This window comes from Lepisosteus oculatus, chromosome 14 (genome assembly GCF_040954835.1).
Source record: "Lepisosteus oculatus isolate fLepOcu1 chromosome 14, fLepOcu1.hap2, whole genome shotgun sequence".
NCBI classification, from domain to species: domain Eukaryota; kingdom Metazoa; phylum Chordata; class Actinopteri; order Semionotiformes; family Lepisosteidae; genus Lepisosteus; species Lepisosteus oculatus.
The window spans coordinates 19,908,704-19,933,980 of record NC_090709.1 but is presented as its reverse complement, the minus strand read 5'-3'; the positions used below and the strand labels follow the sequence as shown (position 1 = coordinate 19,933,980).

The 25,277-nt window shown below is 39.7% G+C and overlaps 3 non-coding genes and 1 pseudogene across 3 annotated transcripts; 2 read left to right on the top strand and 2 right to left on the bottom strand.

The window, feature by feature from the left end:
* Positions 1–25,277, bottom strand: part of LOC138242516 (zinc finger protein 271-like) — a 681,240-nt pseudogene that overhangs the window by 391,659 nt on the left and 264,304 nt on the right.
* On the bottom strand, positions 632–705 carry trnan-auu (transfer RNA asparagine (anticodon AUU)). The gene has a single exon. It is a non-coding gene; the product is annotated as a tRNA-Asn (tRNA).
* trnay-gua (transfer RNA tyrosine (anticodon GUA)) lies at positions 5,690–5,777 on the top strand. Its single transcript is given in 2 exon segments — positions 5,690–5,726; positions 5,742–5,777. It is a non-coding gene; the product is annotated as a tRNA-Tyr (tRNA).
* trnaw-cca (transfer RNA tryptophan (anticodon CCA)) lies at positions 6,936–7,007 on the top strand. The gene has a single exon. It is a non-coding gene; the product is annotated as a tRNA-Trp (tRNA).

Below are 25,277 nucleotides of genomic sequence, written 5' to 3'. Positions count from 1 at the left end.
TCGCTACTGAGCACTAAAGGCAGGTCCTGGCAATACAATCTTCTTTAGAAAACATTTTTAAAACTATTTCCACTACCATACATAAAGTAAACGATACCGATTGCACGCAACTAATAAAATCTCTTATCCAGGGACGTTGTAGCTAGATGCAAATTCCAATCGAAAATGTATCAGCTTTAAAATTTTCTTTTGGATCCACAGGACGATCAGCATGAGTCTCAAAATATACCTGTGTTTGATTGTACAGCATAGATTGTACAGCATGTATGTTTACATTTATGTTAAAATTAAGGTAAATATATCAAAATATCAACATCCAACTTCACAGTGCTAACGTACTGTAACAGTGCTTGTCAAATTCTCAAACAAATCTGCGTTATATTTCTAAACTCTTTTAGCAGAGGACGCAACAGGAGTATAAATGATATCTCCCGCCAGCCATTCAAAGATACTTTTTCAAGGGTGAATATGGATTTCTGGGGAGTTGCGGTGTTGATCACTATTGGACTTCCCCCGTCTCAAGTGTTGTTGTTGGACACGGGCAAAAGACTCGCATTTTCTGCAAATATGAAGAGGGTTAAGGTTTCGGCTTTAGCGGAGACAGTGTTTACATTGACAATAATAAGAAGATCGTCCCTGGGTGGGTTTGAACCACCAACCTTTCAGTTAATAGCCAAACGTGCTCGCCGATTGCGCCACAGAGACTGATGAGAGAGGCTTTTCTCCATTCGCACCTTTCCGGTCAAAAAATAAACATTACTTGCATTTTCTTGCCAGTCGGCAATATTCCTACTGCTCTGATAGCCAAGAATTACATTTCATTTTTCACAAGCTGTATGAATTTCTTGAAAAACAAGTTGTTGCAGAAAGGAAATGCATTCATGCTTTAAACTAAATCAAGCCCTATGCGGTTGTCCAAGATGGTAGTTTCTGCACAAAAAGACAGGAAGAAAGGCACAGCTGGGATGTGGAGCCAGGATCTCCAGTTAACGAGACAGGTACTTAAACCGACTCAGCTACGGTGCCGGCAGAATTCTCCTCTTTTATAGCCGCTTGGACACACCGCTCTGAGCCATCTGCATTCACGAAGCCCTGAGTCTGCCGGCTGAGCAAGCTGCCTCCTTTACACGGAACAGGAGCCCTGACCATAAGAGAAACGAAGAGAAATGGCTTTTATTGGGCACTTTTCATGTCCAATGCGCTAGACATCTCCCAAGGGGGACAGAGTTCATTAACGACACTTTTCCTTTCTTTCTTCTTTCTGTACACTTTGATGAAACAAAACGAGAAATCATGTAAGGGAAAATGTCTTTTTTCATGGAGAAAACATGCACTGGGAAATGTTGTGTTTAGAAGAAGTGAGTTAACATGAAAAGTGACCTAATTTACCGGAGGAAATGCTCACCAAGCAAGATCTGCTTTACTACTAGAGAGAAGTAGAGTGAAAGACGTGATCATTTCACGCCGCTGTGGAACGAAACGCTTTTGTCTTGGAATTCTAAATCAATTAGAAATTCAGAGCGATACATAAAGGCTTTGTCTGCTTAAAAGTGATGATTTTTTAAAACTAAAAAAAAATGTAGAAAACACGTTTCTCACTTAGAAATTTAAGATGGGGGTGGGGTATTACTAGTAGCGGCACTGAACTCACCATGGTGCAATTAATTTACGTGACGGGCTAGTGGTTTAATGGATAACGCGTCTGTTTTCGGTTTATAAGATTGTCGATTCGACTTCTACCGGGGTTGTGTGATTCAAATCAGGCTCCTCAGAAATAGATGTCCGTTATGTAAATGAACCCCACGTGAAAGCAAACGTTGGGTCTGGGTTCCTTTCTTTCCTGCATGAAATAGCAAATCGTTACAAAAAAAAAAACATCAACTAATGTCCAATAGTCCAATAGTTAGTCATTTAAGTAAACATGAATATACTGTAAGGTCTTGGTACATGGGAGTGGATTTCAACCACAATTAAAAAAGGGCAAATTATAATTACAGGCTTCAGACACTTTTTCATACAAAAGTGACCAAACACTTTCTAACTTTCAGGTTTGCTTGAACCTGTAAAAAAAAACAAGGTCTGAAACTTCCATTCTCTGATATCACTGTCTCTAAAGTCGGACATGATGTCGCTACCGTTGCACCACGAGGTCACTCGCCATGTGTGCTTTTAATTCCCCCAAAGAGAATAACAGTAATGCTAGAATAACAGTAGTATTAAAACTACTACTACTACTGTTAATTCTCTAACAGTAACACTATAATTATATTTAATATTAACATGAATATGAACATTAAAACTAAAACTATCAGTAGCGCTATCATCATTAATACTCACATGAACACTAGCATTAAAACAACCAGTTGTACTCTCATTAATATTAATATGAATACACTAGTATTAGTATTTGTTGCTACCCATGACGTCACATCGCTCTTTGTGACGAACGCGATACACCTAGACGCGCACAGTGACATGGCGCCTGTCCCCGTGGTTACCATACTTATGATTTATAAACACTGGAAAAAATACATGTAAACTGTTACTTACATACATTTATCAACTTGGAATATATTTTTTTAGCTCTAGGATACAGTTACCTAAATAATAATAAGAATAATCATTGTTTAATTTCGGTTTGAACATTTTTTACACTAAACGCACTACAGTAATTGATCGATACAGTCTTTATTGACTGTTTTCTAGATATTTAGAACAGGATCAAAACCAGAAAAAGAATCAGTACTCACCAATCGGTGAAGCTAATTGTTTATTCTACGGTTTTTTAATTGAATTAATTGGTTTTCGATAGATAAGTGATCAATAACTCTCCTCCGTGCGCACCCTGCGCCTCCCACGGTCTTGCTCTCTGATCCAGGCGCTCAGGCTGGTGTCTGTGATGTCACAGCGCTCTTTGTAACAGAGCAGAGCGCGTCTCCGCTGGAGGAGACTCCTGTCCGGAGCCTGGGGGGCTTTTCTTACAGATTTAACATCCCCCCCAAAAAAGAACACACCGGGCTGTGAAGAGAAGCGAATCATAACAGTTGTAAAAGGAGAGCGACAAACCAAGGAATGAAATTCATTAAACAGGAAAAAAAATAGTTTACTTCGCAGATTAATGTGTTACAAGGCGTACCCGTGTGGAGCAGTAGAGAACGAGCACAAGTCCCTGTAATAAGTGCTTTTAAATGTTTTAAACGAATCATCAGAGTATAGAAGCCAGGAGGTTTTATTTCCAGCCTGCTCTCAGTTCCATAGGTAGTCTGATTACCTGTTACAATAATTCATCTAATTGTAAATTTATAAGACTGTGAGACACCTGTGAGAGACATATGAGAGCTGGTGATTCCCTGGGCTGGTGTGGAATCACACACAGACAGGTCTTCTTCTGTGTGATCTGAGTCCCACTGCTGAGAGCTACAGACTGGTCAACTGGTCACTACTGTAGACACGACCATCGGCCCATTGGCTACTAATAATCAATATACAGTGTACTGACCAAAGTGTCACTACTTGTGTTTATTACATAAAAAGATAATTCCACACTCACGTGTGTTATAAAACATTTATAAAACATGTTTGGAGACTGACATACAGTAAAGAAAGTAATACTGAAGGGCTGGAGGTCCTGGAAAGGGTTAATAGAAGCTTCTTGCTTCTGACCTGGAACAGAGTCCACAGCTGACAGATCAGTGAGTCTTGAGCCCAGTTCACAGAGAGGAGAACCAGGAGCTCTTCTCTGTCTCTAAGTGGCTGTGAGGAAGGAGAAAATGGGGAGATGTAACCTGAGTCCAGGCTGTTCTGCCTGATATTATTCATGTAACAGCACTGATTGTCTGAATGTCCTCTGGTTCTGGATTGACGGATAAAAAGAAGTATGGAGCTTCTGTCCGATTGTCTCTGAGCTGTGAATCTGACTGAGAAGAGAATAATGATTTTTTATTCTGCCTCTGATAATTTTTCTGTTTGCCAAGTGGTGTTACATCCCCTTCAGAAACTCTGCACAGACTGTCAGAGTGAGAGAAAAGTAGAGAGATGGACAGATAAGAGCACACGCAGCGAGAGATACATACGTCTTGATTTACTTTGAACCAAGTGTTCATTTCCTTTGTGGAACAAGTTGTTTCTGAACTTCAAGAAATTCATACAACTTATATAAAATATAAGTCTTGCAAATCAGGACAGAAGAAATACCGCAAGAAAATGTCAGTGATTTTTCTCCTTTTAACGAAAAGTGGAGAAAAACAACGGCAGTGCATCTCCGTCGGCTTGATTTAGCTTAATACAAGTATTCACTTCATTTTCTGTGGATTACAGACTGCGAAAGATGAAATAAAGTTATTGGTTATTCATGGTCAGTGCAGAAGAAATACTGCCGGCTGGCAGGAAAATGTCAGTATTTTATAATTCTTTAACTACAAACGTGTGAACAGCAAAAAGCAACGGGAGTGTGTCTCTGTGCAGCTGTTAAATGAAGGGCTGGTGGTTCAAACCCACTAAGGGACGAGCTTCAGACTGTTCCACTGTAACCATAATCTCTGCTAAAGCTTGATGGGATTTCTTCGCAAGCCCTCTTGAAATTTGCAGGAAATATCTATTTTACTCATGTGGAACTACAAGTAAACAATTAAGTACCTGTCAATGTCCAAGGAAACCATTTTCACGTGTGGAATTTTATCTTCAACTGGCTGTCAGGAGAATTCATTTATACACCCGTTGTATCCTTAGCAAAGTATCTTTTTTACATAACACGCTTTCGAGAAACAAACTGTGTATCTAGCTTTGTTAAATTAAAATCGGCACATCCCAGTTGGCAAAAGAAGTAGAATATACGACTATTAAACGCATACTTTAGACGTATAAATGTGCTCCGTAACTGGTCTACAATGAAATTCTAGTATACGTATATTGTTATATGTCAATTAGACATCTATGATTATATGTTTATTATACATAAATGGTTGGAGTTCTATTATACGGATAAATTTAGAGGACTAATATACATATATAGTTAAAGGTCTATTATACATCAAATAAATATTTTATAGGTGTAGAAACTAGTAAATAAAGCCAATGATTTGTTTTAGAAATTTATTCTTAAAATATACAATTATTCACACCTGAAAAATATGTAGTTCAAATTATACATTATATACAATATTGTAATCAACAAATGGCTAATCATCATAAAAACACAACTAGTAAATTTCAGTTACAAATTCTAGTAAAATGGCAATATATATTGTAATGACAAACAAACTAATCACATGATCCCGCTAATATTTAACTCAAAACCACATTTCGATTCAAATATAAATTTTAACATTTACAACTTCTATATTTCCACGAAAATATAATTAATGTAGCACAAACGCTACTTTCTAAAAAAGACAGAATGAAACTGTTTGTTTTGTGTTTCATGGTGATCCTCCTCTCGATACTAATGCAATGTTTAATATGATCCCTCGAGAAACAAAAAGGAGTCCATTTCCGCCTGGAATGATTGATGCCCCATCAAACATTTTGTAATATCCCCGGAAGTTTATACAGTAGAATCCTGGTTCGTGGCTTAAATTCAAGGTAAACAAGACTAAGGAAACGAGTTGGAAACTTGATGTCGAACTGGGATTTAAATCACCCGGAACATTTCACTAAATTGGGCAGTATGTGCCAAGGAGCATTCGACACCCCTTTGATAGCTCAGTTGGTAGAGCGGAGGACTGTAGTGGAGTCAGCAGGGAATCCTTAGGTCGCTGGTTCGGTTCCGGCTCGAGGGAAGGTACTTTAATCAAAGAGTAAAAATAGCGAATCTTTTTCTCTCAGACATTGATCAAAAGCTCAATAAACGACGAAGCAGAGGCTCCTGTTCCAAAGTCAGCCCACGTCTGATTGTCTTGTTTTGGCCAATATCTGATCTTTGAATTAAGGGAATACTCTGTTTGCTTTGTAATTAAAAAAAAACATACAGTACAAATGTCAATTTCATTTTGGTTTCAAGATCGCAATTTAGTGTGAAACATAAAAGCCAGCTGGATAAGCTTTATTAATTTCCCTCACGGGATCAATAAAGTATCTATCTATAAATCTCTTATACGTCATTTACAATGGCCTTTCAACTAGCCCGTGCAGGGATCAAACCCTAGCTGTTGGTACACTACGAGTTGCGTAAGGCTCTGTAACGCGCAGATGAGAAACTAACTTCTGCTTTTTCATTATATACACAGTGAGCTATATATATGCGAGCTTACTGCCTCCTACGGGCTCTGTATTTGTTAGCGATACAAGACCGGCCGTGGAGAAATGAAGTGAGGAGGGTGTGTACGTTAAAAGGCTCGTAGCGTCCCTGGAAGGGCTCAAACCACCACCCTTTTGGTTAACAACTGAGCCACAAAGACGCATGTACAGCTTAACACTTCTCGGTCTCAGTGAAAGTGATACACTCCGTAAAATTTCCAGAGATTAATTTATTTTAAAAGGAAAATCACCAACAGCGGCCGAGATCTACTGGAGTTTTTTCATTCTATACTGCGATTTCTGAAGGGTACCCTGTGAAAATACGAGTTTTGACGAGAAGGGATGGACATATAAGGTCAAAAGGCTTGGGGAATTGAACTTTAAGGTGAAGACTGCGGGTTCAGTAGCAGCAGAACCTGATCAGTATCAGTTGACTCCGATATACTTTGAAAATGAACTTGGGGATTTAGAGTCAGACGTGCTACCGTTGCACCATGGGGTACTTAATTTAAAAAAATAGAAAAAACAATCAGTGTTCCTGGATCTGTAATTGAGAACAACACCTGCACAAGAGCTGCGCAGGAAGAATAAAATGTGGTAAGAAGAGACTCTCTTCGGAAGAGCTGCGCACTTCACATGAGATTTTTTTTTTGTGAAGCTGATTTGTCTCCTTTGGGGAATTCAAAGGCACGGACAGCCGTGACTTCGTGGCGCAACGGTAGCGCGTCTGACTCCAGATCAGAAGGCTGCGTGTTCAAATCACGTCGAGGTCAGCTGTTACTTTTTCAGGTTCTGCTGGTCCTGAACACGGAATTCACACCATGCAGTTGAGTTCTATCTGTACACCACATAGATAATCTAAACAAAATAGAGCAGTACAGGACACGCAGTGTGGAGCTCACATAGGCTTACAGTCTCCAGCATTGGAGTGGAGGGAAAAAAAAGAGAAAAGGCACAGTTCACATCTGCTTAACATCACGTCCAACTTTAGAGACAGCTACATCAGATAATGGAATCCCGGAAGTTTCAGATAACTTTTTTTAATACAGGTTCAAGCAAACCTGAAAGTTAATGAGTTTCCGGACACTTTTGTTTTATTAAAAAGTGTCTGAAGCCTGAAAATGTAATTTGAAAAAAAAAAAACCCCGCTATTGGACATTAGCAGGTGCTTTTTGTAACGATTTGCTATTTCATGCTGGAAAACAAAGGAAACAGACCCAACGTTTGCTTTCAGGTGCGGTTCATTACATAATATACATCTATTACTGAGGAGCTTGAATAAAATTTACACAAGCCAGGTAGAAGTCGAACCTACAATCTTATGATCCGAAATCAGACGCGTTGTTTATTAAACCGCTGGGATTTCACGTACCCTGAATTTCCCCATAGTGTGCTCAGCGCCGCTACTAGTAATGCACCGCTCCGTCTAAAATTTCAAAGTGAGAAACATGTGTTTTCTGATTTTTTATGAGTTTTAAAATATAATCTCTTTAAATCAGACAAGGGGTTTATGTTTCGCACTGAAATTCCGATTGACTGAGAATTCAAAGAAAGACTGTTTTCTTTCACAACACCGTATAATTATCACATCCACCACTCTCCAACCTCTCCAGACCTTGCTGGTTGAGCAATTGCTCCGATAAATTAGGTCACGTATCATGTTAAATCATTTCTTCTCAACACAACATTTCCTGGTGCACGTTTTCTCTATGAAAAAAATACATTTTTCCCTTGCACGATTTCTCGTTTTTTTATCAAAGCTACAGAAATAAAAAAGAAGAAGAAATAGTGTCGCAAAAGAACTCTGTCGCCCTTGGGAGATATCAAACGCATTGGGCATGAAAATGCCAGATAAAAGCCAGTTCTCTTCGTTTCTCAGTGTCGGGGCTGCTATGTAAAAGAGGCAATTTGCTCTGAGCGCAGGTTCAGCGGTTACTTAACGCAGATGTCTCAGAGCGGTGTGTCCAAGCAGCTGTAAAAGGTGATGGTTGTCCTGTCACCGTAGCTTAGTTGGTTAAAACGCTTCTCTATCAAACAAAAGAACGGAGATTCAAATCCCAGCCGTGTCTTTCTTCCTATCTTGTAGTACAGAACGTATCATTTCGGGCAATCACAAAGGGCTTGATTTCGTTAAATGCATGTGTTCATTTCCTTTCTGGAAAACTTGTTTTTGATTAAATTCACACAGCTTGCGAAAAATGAAATTCAATTCTTGGTTATCAGTGCAGAAGAAATATTACCGTCTGGCAAAATAAACGGTAAGAGAGTTTTTTTTTTAACCGAAAACTTGGCGCAATCGGTTAGCGCATTTGGCTTTTAACTGAAAGGTTGGTGGTCCGAGTCCACCCAGGGATGGGATTCTTCTGCAGTATAAACGTTGTCTTAAGTCAATTGGATTTCTCAGCGAAACCATAACCATTTTAATATATGCAGGAAATGCGAGTGTTTAACACGTGTCAGGGTCACCGGGAAATGTCCAATAATGCCCAACATTGCAACTCCCCAGAAAAAATTATCGTCGAATCTTCATTTATACTCCAGTTGAATCCTCTGCTGAAATATTTTAAAAATACAATGCAGGTTTGTTTGATAACTTGACAAGCATTGTTACGATAGCACTGTGCAGTTGGATTTTGATATTTTGACATATTTACCTTAATTTTAAACATACATACTATACAGTCTATTGTAATTTTAAAATAAGTTAGCTGAGGATGTAAAGGGGTGAAAGGGAAAGGTCAGAGGGTATAGTAAAAACAAGGATTAGGTTAGGATTGGTGGAGGTGGTAGGGGTGTTGATGGTTTTTCTCTGTAGAGGATGATTGAGTTTTTTATCCTTCTCTGAAGTGAGAAATTGGAAGAGTTGGGAGTTGAGGGATCTGATGAGGTTAGTTATAAAAGGAAGTTGATGTGGAGCTGTTAGCCGTAAAACTTCCTAAAGTCTTTAAACTGCAGTAAGCAAAGATAAAGGAAATTATCTTTGCTTACAGCCCTGTCTTTCTCACACCTGAAGAAGGCTCCACAGCCAACACGTTATGTTTCCTTTCTTCTCTTTTCAGCATGGAATAATCCTTTACTTTTTCCTATGCAGCCTACGCATGCTGACACAGCTACCCACCTGATATATAACATTCCTATAATCACAACTATGAATGTCCACTGTGGGTATTTTTTCCAGTATTATTTATTTTGGCATTGAAGCATATTTTATGTAATACTGAAGTGTCATAATCACTGAAAAACATATTTTTTCATTTAGAAAGAATTAAAAAAATATAAATCACTATGAATTACATTTAACCTGTTCTGATCTAGGTTTTCTATATACTTTAACATGCCATGTTCAGAATGTCACAACGCAGAAATGCAACAGTGAAGTTTTGTAATTACAAATGTTCGTGATGAGTGATTTTGTCTCTCTTACCTTAGTGTCAGAATACTAAGATGTTTTGGTAACGAGGAAGGAGGGAAAAAGTAATTCAGCAGAAGGGGTGCTATTTTGTTGACTATAAATCCTCACATGCCATGTTCAGAGGGTCATATTAAAAAAAATGGTACAGTAAATTTTCTTATGCTTCATGATTTTCATAATTTGTTACATTGTGTCTCACACCTTTGTGTCAGAATTCTGAGATGTTTTTTTCTAAACAGGGGCCATCGCAATACAACAGAAAGAGCAATTAGCTTTTCCCTATAAATTCTCTCATGCCACATTCAGAGGGTCATATTTTAAAAATGGTACAGCAACATTTCCTGAAGTTCAGGATTTTGAGAGTCTGTTACACTGTGTCTCACACCTCAGTGGCAGAATTGTGAGACGATTTTATAATCAGGAGGGAGGGTCATAGCAATAAGCAGAAAGTGTCATCACCCTTTGCTCATCCTCCGTTAACCATATATTCTCATATGCCATGTTCTAAATGTCCCATTTTAAACTGCTATAATAACATTTCTTGCAAAATGCAAGATTTTGAGACTTTGAGAATTCACGTTTTGCCTTTGTCTTATTTACTTGTTGTCTAACATGCCAGTTTGTGTTATTGTGAGTTTTGAAAATTGGTTTTCGATTTTCTGAAATGTGTTTCATACAAAAATGCAATTTGGATAATCATTACTTACATATTCCCCTTTACTGAGGATATGTGCAGTAATCAACTCGGATTAGTATTTTTAAAAATGACTATAGAGAGCCATCTACAGGCGAAAGGCGGCATAACATCACAGCAGCAGCACTTAAGGTGGAACGAAAAACGCGAATAAGAAGCTGGCGAATAAGCAGCCAACTTCAGCCTCGTTAATGCAGCAGGATTGGGTGAGGTAGAAAAATATTTCTTCCTCTGAATTCTAACATTTTTGTAGGTGTTCTAGGACTTCTCGCCTCAGATAAAGCTGCCAATACATCACTTATTTCTACTCCATCAATATCAGCAGTGTTATCAGTACTGAGCCCTAAGTGTAGGTCCTGTCATCATATAAAAACTTGAACGTATCGACTGCATTCACCTGAAAAAATCTGATAAAATTGAAAAATGCATCGGAAACAAATTTGCACTGTTTTTTTTTTCAGATCCAGAAGAGAATCATCATGAGACTCAAAACAGACCTGTTTTTAATTCTTTCCAGGAGGAAAGATTATTCAGATGCAAACATGGGTCCAAAATCAATGTACTCACCTATCGCTGTTGCTTCTTCAAATCCTTCAACTGAACGTCGATATTGAGGGATGATTTCATACAAATTTTGGTTTTCTTTTAAAGCAAATTTTATTAAAATATGAGCCTCTATTATAGTTGTCTTGGATGTTTCGCAAGGTATAATAGACCCCCTTGTGCCCTCTGCTAAAATATTATAAAATACAACAATCTTTATATATATATAGAACAGCATTTATGGTTACATGTATATTAAAATTAAGATAAATATACAAAAGTATTGAAATACAAATGTACAGTCCTAACATAATCATGCTGTCCAACTGTCTTTTTTGCTTTTCAAGTTCTCCAACAAATCTGTGTTGTAATTTTAAATATTTTAACTAAGGGTGCAACGAGAGTATAAATGAATTCTCCCGCCAACCATTTGAAGGTCAAAGTCCGTGACTGAATATGATTCCCTTGAATGTTGGCCATGACTGGTCATTCCCAGTGATAATGACTAATGTACTCACTTGTTTACTTGTTGTAGTTCGTCACACAAAAAAACTGCATTTCCTGCAAATATCAAGTGGGTTAAGGTTTTACTAAGAAATCCAATTAAGTAGAATAATGAGAAATGGGCTCGAACCACTAACCTTTCAATTAACAGCTCCCAGAGACTCACGTGCATCCCTTTTCTCCATTTGCAAGCTTTTTGTAAAAAAAAAGACTTTATTCTTGCCGGCCTGTGATATTTGTTTTGCACTGATAAGCAAGATCTGTGTTTCATCTTTCGCAAGCTGTATGAATTTCATGAAAAGCAAGTTGTTCTAGAAAGAAAATGAAAACTTGTATTTAACAAAATCAAGCCGCACATGATCATCCATAGTGATACATTCTATAAGACAAGACAGGAAGAAAGACACCACTGGGATTTGAACTCAAGATCTCCTGTTTAATAGGAAAACGCATTAACCAAATCAGCCAAAGTGCTGTCAGAGTATTAACATCATGTCTGATGTCAGCGATTGCAGCTGACTATCGCTGGAGGACAGTTCACTGTGAACAACTCAGCCTGCATAATGAGGGGAAGAGACCGGCCTCTGTGATGCACTATAGAGTTACACTAACCTTCTGCCCTACTGTTCTCTGCTGCATTCTACCCTAGCAGATAAATATTGGTTTCCATGCGTGTAAGGTTTCTTTTTTTTTGTCAAATATTTTCAAGCATATTTTTGCTGTTGAAAATAAGTGGTTTGTGGTTTTGAGTGTTGTGTTCCTCTTCCCTTAGTGTCACCCAAAGTGATACATTGTGCTTTGGCAATTCTTCAGGCTATAGTGTTAAGAGGAGCTCAGTTGAATTAGTTTGCATAGATAAAGTATTTATTTTCCTTTTAATCCTTTAAAGCATATTACATTGTCAATACATTGTATCTTTCTTCTTACTAATTGTCATCATTTTTTTTCTGGCTTGATCTCGTAATCAGATATTTCAGAATCTTCCTTAAAAACTAGTAAAAGAAGTGGGACAGATTCATGCACATTAAAAAATATGAAAGGGTAGCAGGACACAGTAACCACCAAACATCTCGTAGATTATGAATGTGCCTAAAATATTTCAGTACTTTAGAGGGTTCTGCCAGTTTAGATGTTGTACTGTGCCTGATTTATCAAATGTGTCATTTAAATCTCCCGTCAATTCTATATCAGTCTTGCAGTAAAGATTGCAATTCATCCCAAAATGCCAAGTTTCCCACTGATGATACGTACAAAGAAATTAATGTACATTTTCCCCTAAAATCAACCAATTTAAAATCAAATGCATCCCTCCTCATCTGCTGTTGGAGAGAAAAATGTCAGAATAAATACAGGTTTTAGAAGTCAGGAGCATTGATAGTCCTATTTTAAAATTATGCTAAAATGCTCAATATATTAAAAAAGTTCTATAAAATGCAAAAAAAATTAAAACATATTAAAACAAGGTAAAAAGAAATGATACACAGTTATAAAGATCAGGAATTATCAATTTGAAGTTACAATCCACTTACAATATGCCAAAAATGGCAAGGATATGTAAAACAGGTGTATACATTTTTTTTTAAATAAAACAAGTTAAAAATAAATACTAAATACTTTTAAAATTCAGGAATGTGATTGGTCAGATGCTTATGATGAGTGTCGTTGGTGTTTCGTGTGATTTAGCGAATTGAAAAAATATTCAATTTTAAAACGGCAAGAGCTCGTATGAAAAAAATAGTTCGTAAGTATCTTTGTTGTAACAGCTGCGCCAGAACTAGTGTATTCATATACATCAGAAAAGTACCTGAACTTGACTGGTTTATATTCAGTTATGTGCATTGGGAACAAAAGGGAGACTTACATGGATTTTATTAGGTTTTAGGAATCAGAAAATGTATTTTTACACGTTTATGCCTACGAGCAGAAATAACTTCCTGCTTTCAGCGCTTTAATTGTTTCCGCTTGTAATCTCGAACAGAGAAACCCAGTACTGACTCAGTTCCTGGGATTTAAGAGGGATGTATGAAGACAGTAAAGGGGAGTTTTTTTTTCCCGCTGTAGAAGGCGGTGTGACGAGTCTGGAGGGAGGAGACGCGCAATCCGCACGGGGAGCGCAGAGCAATGAGTTTCACCTGCAGCTCGCCGAGTCCTGTCCTATATAACCGCTGAGCCCGGACACACACAGCGTCTTCAGCCAGTGTTGGGGATGCACTATATCAATAGTTTTTTTTTTTATGCAGAAGCTGGGATTCTTTTGCTTTTATAATAATAATAATAATAATTAGTGGATTATTGGAGTTAGTGGTTACTATGCTAAACTGGCGCGAATGGTGCTTCTATTTCTTCTGTCTGCTCAAACACTGCTGGGCAAAGTTTAAATTAAAACCCTTTTTCTGAAACATTGAGTGTGAGGGGTAACAGGTGGAGTTTAAAGCCAAATAAAGGGCTGTTTTGGATTAGGTAGTAGATTGCGTGAGTGACGAGTAACGAGCTCGATCAGACCCAAACTCCATACGTGCGGTAAAGAGAAGAGTACAGATGCAGCCATTCAAAATGGGTGGGGTATTCCGCAGCATACCCCGGTAGGCGTGTCGCGGTGTCACGCAGTATCACGCGGTTAATCGCGTCATTTGATGCCATGCCGGAAACTATCCGCGTCACCTTGTAAAACCGCCGGGGGGAGCTTAACCTCTCATGTACAGCATTTGAGCTTTAATTTTGAACTGTGTATTACAGCATGTTAATCATCAGTCATTAAAATGTTCGTATATTTTATTAAAGCAAGATTGCTCAGTTGGACAAAAGTACACAACCTACCTTTATCAGAAATATTTATGCATCAAAGCCTTTACCGAAGATGTTACTAATAGTATTAATAATGAATGATTTTGGACAAGCTGTATACTCAAAGTATAATTTCTTTAGCACATTTGTACAAGCACTTGGAATCTGTCCAAGCCATACTTTGTCAGGCATTTTGTTTTACTTCAACGGGCATAAAAACTCCCTTGCTTTTAACAGGGCGTTTCATAATTTCTAACTACGAAAATGATTTAAAATGCGACACCTATCATTCAACTAGAGCTCAAAATATCACAAGGATCCTCAAGAGCACAGCAAAGACTGTATTAAAAGATACTTGTATGTATCAACGCTTTCTTTTCCGTATACCAGATTTTATGGAATCACTTCAGAAGGGTGTCAGCCAGTCAGATTCCAGGAATCGGTACTTTAAAGGAAAAATACACACTGGTATTCCATTTCTCCCTAACGATTTTAAGCATCCAAGTATTTAACTAGCATGTGAAATAGCATGTGAAAAAGTGGTAGTTTTAAGCTTTTCTGCTAATATAATATGGAATCGCGTATCAAAAAAATTGAATAACGATATGATTATATTCGTGTACTGCGACAGGGCTGTGTAGGGCTGTTACGCCTCTCTCTTCATGTGACTTCCCTTGTAGCCTACTGGTCTACATGCCCGATTACCAACTCACGGGTTGTGTGTTCAAATCCAGCTGGTGCTGGACTTTTCTCTTAACAAACATTACTTCAAAAAAATAGAATAGCGATAGTATGGACAGTCAATTGACTTTTTTATTTCAAAATATCACAACATGATCGATTCTAAGTCATTTTTGATAACAATGAATAGTCACCTTCTTGCCTTCTGACAACGGTCCCTGCTTCTGCTTCCTGCTTCTATTGTGTGTGTGTAATAGAGTAAATTTTTATAGAGAAATGGAGGCTGGACAGTATGCGTTACAATATAAACATTTATATTGATTTAAATCGCAAACGTGTGTTTAATTGTGTTTTTTTTATCATAATCAGGCTAATGCAACATAAAGTGATACAGTATCTTTGTCTTCTAAGTATCTTAATAAACTTTCAGCATAACTTTCTACCCATTTAGATTTATATCTCTTGGGATTTTGGGATCAAACGTGGAAGGATTAGATTGTAATCATTTTTATTTTTCAAATACGTTTTAGAAAAGTGTAATCTATACCTGCCCAGACTGAACGCCTTCCTATACCCCGCCTTTCATTCCTGTAATGCTCTTCCCCACGCACCCCAGCCAGGCGCTCTTCGGCCTCTGCCTGGGGCGAATGTATATTTTGATATTTACACCCGGCGCGGCACCGAGGGAGTGTCTGCATTTAAAACTTAGTTTTTTAAATTAGTCAAGCAATATGAAGCATCTCCTTTTACTTTTAAGTCCCTTAAATACATTGAGCACAGCTTTCTCACCACTTAAGATTGCTTTTTGATACCATCTTTACACAAAGCAGAAACTTTCCGATGACATACAGTACAAGTGTCTTTAATTTTGTTACGTTATACGTTTCATCTAAACAAACACCACAAAACTATTCTCGATTGTACGTCTGAATGTTATGTTACACCTACAGTAGTTCACTGCTTTAAATACATCGAATTAAGAAAGTTATGTGTAGCACTTTAGATCTTTTTTTCTGAACCAGGGAAAATCTGATCATGTTTCTCTATAACAATAATAAAAAACTTTATTTTACATATCACCTTTAAAAGTGGCATCTCAAAGCAATACAGTAGATCGAAAAACAGTTAAAAGGGACCAAAGTAAATACCAGGCAAACGCGTTTTTAATAAAATGCTTTTATTCATTCAGCAGAGAGAGACACACACTCCGGTTTCCATTGACAAAATTGTTTTTTTTCAATTCCTCTTGTCTAACAGGAATGTTTTGTTTGTGGTTAGACTAGAGGAAAAGAGCGCCTCCTTCTACGAAGCATTTTGTTGATCCGATCACAAATTCTTTTCCAGTCGCACGCAGTAAGGGTTGTAAAGCGCTGATTCTTATGGAATGTGTTCCGCCGGGGATTCAAAAAAAATTTTTTTTTTTAATCGCGTATCTAAGGAAAATTGCAGTATAACTTTGTTCATGCACATCATTATACAGTATCTCATTTTGTATTTCGATAAAAAAAAAAAATCATTTGCCCAGCCACTATTGTTGTTATTGTTTTTATCCTGTAAAGCGCTTTGAGGAGCACAGCTTTCTCACCACTTTCTCACCTTCTCGCCACACCATCCTTACACAAAGCAGAAACTGATTGTATTTTCCGATGACATACAAGTGCAAAGATTACAGATTTTAATCGTCTTTTTTCTGAACCAGGGAAAACCTGATCATGTTTCTCTATAATAATAATAAACTTTATTTAACATTTCACCTTTAAAAGTGGCATCTCAAAGCAATAAAGTAGATGGAAAAACAGTTAAAAGGGACCAAAGTAAATACCAGACAAACGCAAATGCGTTTTTAATAAAATGCTTTTATTCATTCAGCAGAGAGTGAGAGGGACATCCAGCAGAGAGAGACACACACACACCGGTTTTCATTGACAAAAAGTAATTGTTTTTTTTACATTTTTTTTACATGTTTTGTTTGTGGACAGACTGTCCACAAATGTGAGACTCTCTCTCAGACTTACATTCCCGAATGTCCTCCGCCCTGGTCAACAATCCTAGGAAGAACACGAAACAGCCTGTTAATAAAATTGTTACAATTTTGTTCGGTCAGTTCTTCCTCACAGAATTTATAGATCGCATCGATCAGTTCCTGCTTTGTGATGGGCTTAGCAGTTTTCCGAACGTAGTCTTTCAACGAATGCCAAACCATCTCTATCGGATTTAGATCTGGTGATTCGGCTGGAGTTTTCACCCAGTTCACTCCTTCTGCTATAAGCCTCGCCCTTGCTGCTGTGTGTTTCGGATCGTTGTCTTGAAAGAGACGGTGCCTTGATCCAAACTGCTCCCTGATATATGGGGCGGCATGGTGTGTGACCACGACTTCCTCGAAGAATACACGGTCCATAATTCCTTCGAAAATAAGAAGTGGTCCCGGGCCTCTTCTAGATATACCCCCCCAGACGTGAACCTTCAGTGGATGTTTGGGCTTTGGCTTGTCCACATGTCTCCCCTTTTTGCAAAATGCCATTGTTGAAAACTGTTCCAGAGCCACTGTTGTTTCGTCGGTAAAAAGTACATCCTGAAATGCCTCCCCCTGTTCAATCCATTGGAGCGCTTGCTTGAGTCTTTCCTCTTTGTTTTTTAGTCTTATCATGGGGCATGTGTTGGTTTTTCTGTATCTCCATCCAAGCCTTCTGCGTACTCTTCTTATCGATGTCGGGCTAATGGTCGCACCGAGGTCAGCCCAGAGCCGTCTTTGGACTTGCATCACCGGTAGCTCATCATTTTCATCAGTCAGTTTGTCGATAGCTCGCACAATAGGACTTGAAAAAAAAGAGATCAACAGTTAGTTTTAAAAATAATGTGCGTAGTTGTATTTACATGCAAGAAAGGTATTTTTAGAAATGTATTTACCTTTGAATCGTCCTCGGTTTAGATTCTCTTTGCCTCCTCTCCCCTTTATAATGCCTTCTCACTGTGCTTTCAGAAACGAAGATGTCCATCAAAGCCAACTGCTGTACAATGTCCCGTGTTGACTTCCCGTTTCTTTTCATCTTCATTATTTGGTGTGAGAGAGTCTTCGTGATTTTGGTCATTGTCCGTCTCCTTACCAAAGCGATACAGTGGTGCAGCTTGAATTCTGTACCTATATACTGTATGATATGGTACAGATAAAACTTACACTATACCGATGAGCTAATGCCAGGGAAAGACACTCCTATTTTATTTAAAACACAATACGCCAGGAAATGTGTCTGATGCATTAGCAAGTTAAAACAATTGGGTCGAAAACCTGGGCGTAACACCATTTCCTTTTTCTGATCACTCGCTTTCTGGATACACGTCTCACCTGTCCTGTTCTTTGTTTTCCTGGTTTGCTGATTAAGCCTGCTGCGGTCCACTCCTACCCTCACACCTAAAGAATACTATTTTAAATTTCTTGGCGCAGTTCATTAACCATTGTATGTGCTGTCCGTGCCCAAAATGCAATTTTAAAAAAAGTCAAAAACCGCGCTCAAAATGCAATTTAGAGCTCTCTGGCAAGAGGAGACACCCAAATCAATGTAACATGCCACAGTTTGTGCATGAACAGGGTTATACTGCCTATTCCCTTTGATACCCGATTTAAAAAAATAAAATAAAAAATGTTTTGAATCCCCGGCAGAACCAGGCATCCATATGAATCAAGTAACAGGTTTATTCCATGCTGAAAAAAAGAAGAAAGGAAACACATTCCATAAGAATTGACTGAGCTCCTATTCTTTTTATGCTCAGCTACTAAGATTTCCCTTCAGTGGTAAAATTCAATATCTACAACGGGCACAGTAAAGACGTTTACTGTACTGTAAGTCTTTCTACGACAGACCAACGGACTACGAGTGCCCCTGTCGGTCAACCAATCACATACCGCGGTACCCCGCATCATCATGCGTCACGATGCGCGACGCCGTAGCCAATTACTTCCGGTACGTGTCTGTACCGCGCACTTTGAATGGCTGCATCTGTACCTCCTTGTGATGCATCAAGAATACACAAAACTACGGAAGCCCGTTTCCGCCAGGAAGTGGAAAAAAAACGCGCTATGGTATCTCATATTTGCGATTTCGAAATTAACCCCATTTAATTCTGTCCTTTTGTTATTGTAATGGATTCAGGTTCTAGGGCTTGTGCACTTGCCGCTCCCGCCCTAGTTCGTGCCTCACTGTATAGGCTCGAACCCAGGTCTTGCCAACTAAGTTACGGCAGCGTGGGGAGTCTGGTGAGGGCCACAACTTCCCGGGGTGTGAGCGCCAGCCGCGGCCGGGTATCAGACTGGTTGTCCGGCCAGCTGGCTTATATTCTACACAAGCCAGCACGTGTGAGCTTTAAGAGAAGCAGGAAGCTGGTACCTGAAATGGACTGGCAGTGGCAGGCCGACTTGGTGAACATGAGAGACTACAGTGAGTTCAACGATGGTTTCTGTTACATCTCCTCACATATAGACATGTTATAAGTCTGGAGGTGTCGTGACAAGTGATTTCCGAAATATATTTCAAGAGGGTCGTACTCCTAAAATGCTACAAACTGATGACAGAAAATAATTTCTTATCAGGACCTTCCAAAATTTTCTCAAATCTGAGAATATTGAACAATTCATTATGGCCAGTGATGTGAAGGTTAGTGTAATAGAGAGGTTTAACAGAACTTTTTCCACAGCACGTTTTATTTCATGTATGAGCTGATCGATGTTGCAGTAGTACCCTCTAGGTAAGGTACATGTTCATCAGCGATTAGACTATATGGACAGAAAATCTTCATCTTGATCAAACGTGTTTAGCGTATGCGGATAGTGCAGCTCGACCAGACCCACTTCCCAGCCCCTGTCCAGGTCAATCGCCTTTGCCAGATGCTCTGTGAAGCACGCGCTGGTGTTCTTTGGAAACATCTTTGAGGATGAATTACTGGCCAGCGTAACCTAGAAGACATTGGGGTTCATTTTTCAGCACCTCTATATTTCTTTGACCTCGGAAGCCTTTACCCAACTATTGAATTTATCGCTCTATCTGCGCCACTTTACCAAAATCTGTTTGTTTTTTTCACGCCCCCCGGCTGCTTTAATCTTTTGGATGCGAAAGACGCTCTCAGAATTGGGGTTTATCTTCTGTAGCTGTTCTGTGTAGAAAGAGCCCTTAATGTCATCGCCTGCATAGTCCTGCAGTTTGTAATAGAGTCTCAGAGCCGTGGTCCGCTCTTTGACAATGAAAATTTCATCTGTGAAGGTCTGTTCATACCCCTTCTCAAACATTCCCTTTTATTTTGGACACCCGCACATGATCACCTACATTAAATGAAAACTTTGACGGTTTTCGCTTAAAGTGTTCGCCATAGAAGGTTCTCCACATCTCAAGGGAGTTATCAGTTGTAACAGAAGCCGTGGGTCGTTTAATAGTCATGTGGTAACTATGATTATAAAAGTAAATAAGATCAGACAGATCGATATATCGAAAGGTGTTTTTGTGTGTCAGGTACCTCCACATTTTTGTTTTAATAGTTTGGTTAAACCTCTCTATCACACTACTGCTCTGTGGGGGAAGGAGGGACATCCACCCTATAACAACACCATTGGTTGAAAAGGGGGTGGGACATGGGGTTTTAAAGTTTTGACAGACGCTGCACACCACAGTGGGGCAGACTTGAGTTTTAGTAGCTCTCAGTTACCAGCATTGGCTAGCAAGGTGCCCGGTACGTTGATTTCGGCCATTGCCCCTGTGAACACATCCCAATCTTTTAGCTTCTTACCGGCCTCAACTGATTGCTGTTGTGTGAGAGCCCTGACAAGATCAATCATGTGAGAGCCCTCAACGGGTGCCCCCTTGTACACAAATTTTCTTTAATTCCCGGCTATTAACGGTTTATTGTGTGCCACAGTCTTTAACAATATCTCGGCATTTCTCTGGAACCACTGAGACGCACTGTCTAAAATATACCCAAAGTCAGCGTCGGTCGATGACGGCTGTTGTGGTAATGCGTGTGATAGATCGGCGGGTGCATTTTCGGGTCGTACAACAGTTAAAGTCCCCTCTTCAGAAACTTCCTGGCATACTAATGTCAAATACCGTTGAAACAGCTGATTATATAATTTCACGTTTTCATATTCAGGCAGATGCGAGTTCTAAAAAATGTCTCTCATTTCGTCATCCAACCTGCGGGTTGTTATTTTTCTCACATCGGTTTCTTTGCCGGACCAGTCTAGGAGTCGATCGAGCTGTTTTTGAGGTACAAGGTACATTTTTTTTCATTGTGGTCCATTATCGGTGTTGTAGAAGCTCCGTAATCAATGGTACTACAATACTCAACAGTGTCCCGATAAAACTGCCGGACTGGTTCACCAAGAGTCTCTTTCTTTTAAGAGAAAGACCCCTTTGACTCAAAGTCTTTAAAAGCTTATGCTTTCTCTTCAGGGTCCCAAACTGCTTAGCAGGCTTAGCTATTCCCTGTACAAGATCATCTGAAGCCCCACAGAGAATAGCTTTCCGGTGACTGGGGCTGGCTTTTACCAGAAAATGTAAGTGTCAGGTTTCTCCGAATGCGTGAAGACATGACGACGGCCCGAACGTGTTTTTTTGACTGAGTCTGTGGTTGCGAGATCACCGACTTTTAGATTCTTTAAATACATAAGCCACGGGTACATCTGGGGGGAAAAGACCTGTTCACAAGCGATAGTCATCTGGGGTGTCGGCATTTAAATCCACCAACAAGTAACGCTTCCAAAAAAATCGGGCTTTACCGGGATACATATGCCGTGACAGGGTTGTAATCTGTAGTTTATCTCTAGGGTTTTTAAACAGCACCATGTACTTTGTATTTAACGCTATGGTTCTACTTTTCCGGCCTTGACAAAACACATTTTGGAATATATACATGATGCTGAGGTTTCGGTGGTGTACGTATTTTGTAAAAGCTTTTTCTATCTCATTATTTTCACACGCAGACTCCATCAAATCATCAACTATAATCAAATTTACTCTATCCGGTGGCAGTAGCTGGTCGTCGGAAAACGACGTCGGTAGCCCTTCTATAAACTGAATGTATGGAAATTTCACAAGCAACTCAGCGTATAGAGGTTGCCAGCAGCTGTAACACCAGACTATGTTTTCGGGTTTACGAGTCATAACGGTATCACTGTTCTCCAAGAGCTGTTTTATAAAATAACTTTTACCGCAATTCGAGGGTCAGGACAAAATGCATGAAAAAGGGTGTTTTAACCTGACATCCATCGTGTTAATATCCGTAGGGCAACAATGTCAAATTTTCTTGCAGCACCCGCTTGTCGTACACCACATTCTGGGTTTTCTTTAAGGTCCGGGTCTTACTGCGCCAATCCTTTTTAACACGCACGATCATCGGCTGTTGAATAGAAATGTGTTTAAATTCCCGGCACTCTGCAAAAGGGTTAACGCCATAGTCAAAAACCAAGTCCCGCAGACTCTCAAAGTTAACTTTTTCACAATTGTTCACATTGAGCGTAATGCCTTTCACCTTTAAACAGGCTTTCCCACCAGACAGCTTGTACCCGTACGACTTGGGTCCTGTTGATACAAACTCGGTGATGTGTTGTCCAGCATCGATTTCGCTGGTCAGCTCACCCAAATAGTCACCCAGCCCCGGATTCCACTCACCCTCCCGGCTCACAAAGATAACGGAATCTGTGTCGTGGTACAGACAGCGGCCTTGCAAAGCATTTAGCAGATTGTATAACTCCCAGCGGGCAAAGGCGGTTGTAAAGCTAGCGATGAAAATGTTAGTGTTTGAATGGCCTATATAGTGGTGTTTAGTGTTTAGTGTGTTTCCACATAACACAGGCTGTGTTTTCATTGATAAACTTGCAGGCTGACACCTCATGATATGGCGTAAATAAGTACCTGAACAATTCATCGGGGTTTCTCACAATGGTGGTCTGTGGTAAATTGTCTCTTTGTCCATACTTCCCCCACAAACTGTTCAAGGCAATTTTTGAAAGCTGTCTTTTGGCCGGATTCTTTTTAATGTTGCCGGGGTCCAGCCGGACACCCTCTTTTTCATAATATTCGCTGATATATCTTTGTTGTTTCGCGACATCTGTACACCCCTCTGGAAACCCCGAAGCTTCCTGTTTCCCTTTCAGATGCAGTTTGATGTAGTCTGTAAAAAGATCATGTGAGGCCTTTTCGAAATGCCTAATTTCATAAATTTTACCCACTCTATACCCCAGATCTAAGGCCATAATTCAGGGGCGCACCAGACACCAGTCAAGGCGCGATCTTCATCACCGTGCTCACAGGGGGTGGTCTGTTTTGTTTCACCACATGTACGACAGTGTTGACAGTTTTTTTGTCAATTTTGGTTGGAAGAACTGGAAAGTACAAACATCTGGGTGGGTAAACTTTCACCTTTGCTAAACCGAAATATTGTTTTAAATCTCCAAAGTTTTTATAAATTATTCGGGGGTGCCCCAGTGGGTATTTTTTAGTTTTGTTCACAAATGGATACAGACTGGTGAAATCATAGTCATGGATTTTTTCACTGGGCTGCGCTGTGTAATGCAAACAAATCTCATTTGTTCTCCCCCCCAAAAAGCGACTCGCGCGGTTGCAGAGGCCTCTGGTAACTGCGCAGCTGTTAGAAATTTACCCAAGTCTCCATTTTCAACAAGCATGTCTCTGAACTCGTGCTCCCACAAAACACGCACGTTAAAACCTCTCATTTTGAGAAAATTAATTTTCACCATCGTCTTTCTGTACAACCAACCAAAAGTAGTGTTTGTCAGCGGATTAAAATCGTTTTTACAATAACAAACGCTACAACCGTGAAAAAAGCAACCGTTGAACTCAAAGGCTGTCGGCACTCCGTCAATTACAGCATAACCATCCAGAAAATATGGGCCAACCTTGAACTCACCGGCCGTGGTTAACGCGTGTTGGATTTTAATGGGCTCTGTGTGTTCGATGTACATAAGCCATTGAATGCTGGGTGTAGAAAATCGTTTTTGCTGGCGGTGGTAATTTTCATGGGGTAGCAACGCAATCGTCTCTTCCTGTAAAAACATAAGTCTGAACATGGCCATGCAGACACTAGCGATGGTCACAAACTGAAAGGGGTCGATGCAGACAACGCAGGCGGCCCCTGACTCAGTCACGCGTGTCTGTCTGGTCATATTCATGACCTCGTCCCGAAACCTGATACAGCCTTCTCTTAGAATTGCCACATCCAACTGGCAGTAACGTTTCAACTCTCTCTGTAAGTTAAATACACTTCCCCTGCATTCTTCTTACCAAACCAAAAACTCGGCTTTCTTGCTCGGCAGCATGTAGTTAACGCCGTAAAGTTCTGGCGGCGGCATCGGTCCGACATAATTTTGGTTTTCTGAAGTGTTCATCAAGTGTGGAAAATTCCCCTTAGCCCCAGGGAACCCCATGGCAGCCGGCAGTTTGCTTAATTTCATAGGTAGAACGTTTAAAGAATCGATAAATCTGATGTTCAGAGCTTTTACAGTCATACACATTATCTTGCCACCCTGATTAATTAGTTCAACGTCCATCTTTTCAGCTAACAACTGTCTGATCACTAGGTAATTGTCATATCCCTTGCCATTGTGCGATATGAACGTATGGTTTTTAAAACGTCTATCGATAAATTTACACACAAAATCCTTTAGACAAGTTTCACCATAAAATTCCCAGCTTCGTTTGTCAATATGAAGGGCATGGACGTAATTTGGTATGTGTGTCCCTGTTTCTTGCATGCATTCAAAGTCGAAAAAAATGTACTTGTTTGAAATTTTGGGGTTGTCCAAAGGCGGTATGTAGCACAAATCTGTGTCTGGGGTGTCGATCACGTTGTTACAACGCGAGCAGTTTCTCTTTACATTTGTGACTTGCGAGGTTATAAACCCGACATTTCTCACAAAAGACCCTGCGCTCACACTTGCTCACACCCGTCGCTGCATTCCGCAAGTGTCTTGCCAACCCCTGAGAGCTACGACAAAAGACCTTACAGGCCGGGCAATTCTGAATTTCGGCATCAATTTTGCAACACTGGGGATCTAAACAGGTTTTACAAGCTTTAACACAGGCGTGTGCGTTCTTGTGGCTATACGCCACATGGCAGTTAGTGCAAAAATACGCCGCCCCCACAAAAGCTTTAATATTTAAAACCCCATAAAAATGCTCTTCATGCAGTAGAACAAAAAGTATTTTAGAAATTTGGTGGTGTGGGTCCCGTTGTAAAATATTTCCAATCACCCTGGTCGTGGTACAAAATTTTAATGACCACCTTTAAATGTTTTTCAAAAGCGGTAATGTCTGACAAACTAATTTTCCGATTCTCTGGAAAACCCAACTCTTTGTGCATTCGTTTAGCGGGCACCCCCCTGCATATTCCTAACTATCGTCACCACTAAGCGGTGGCTGTCAT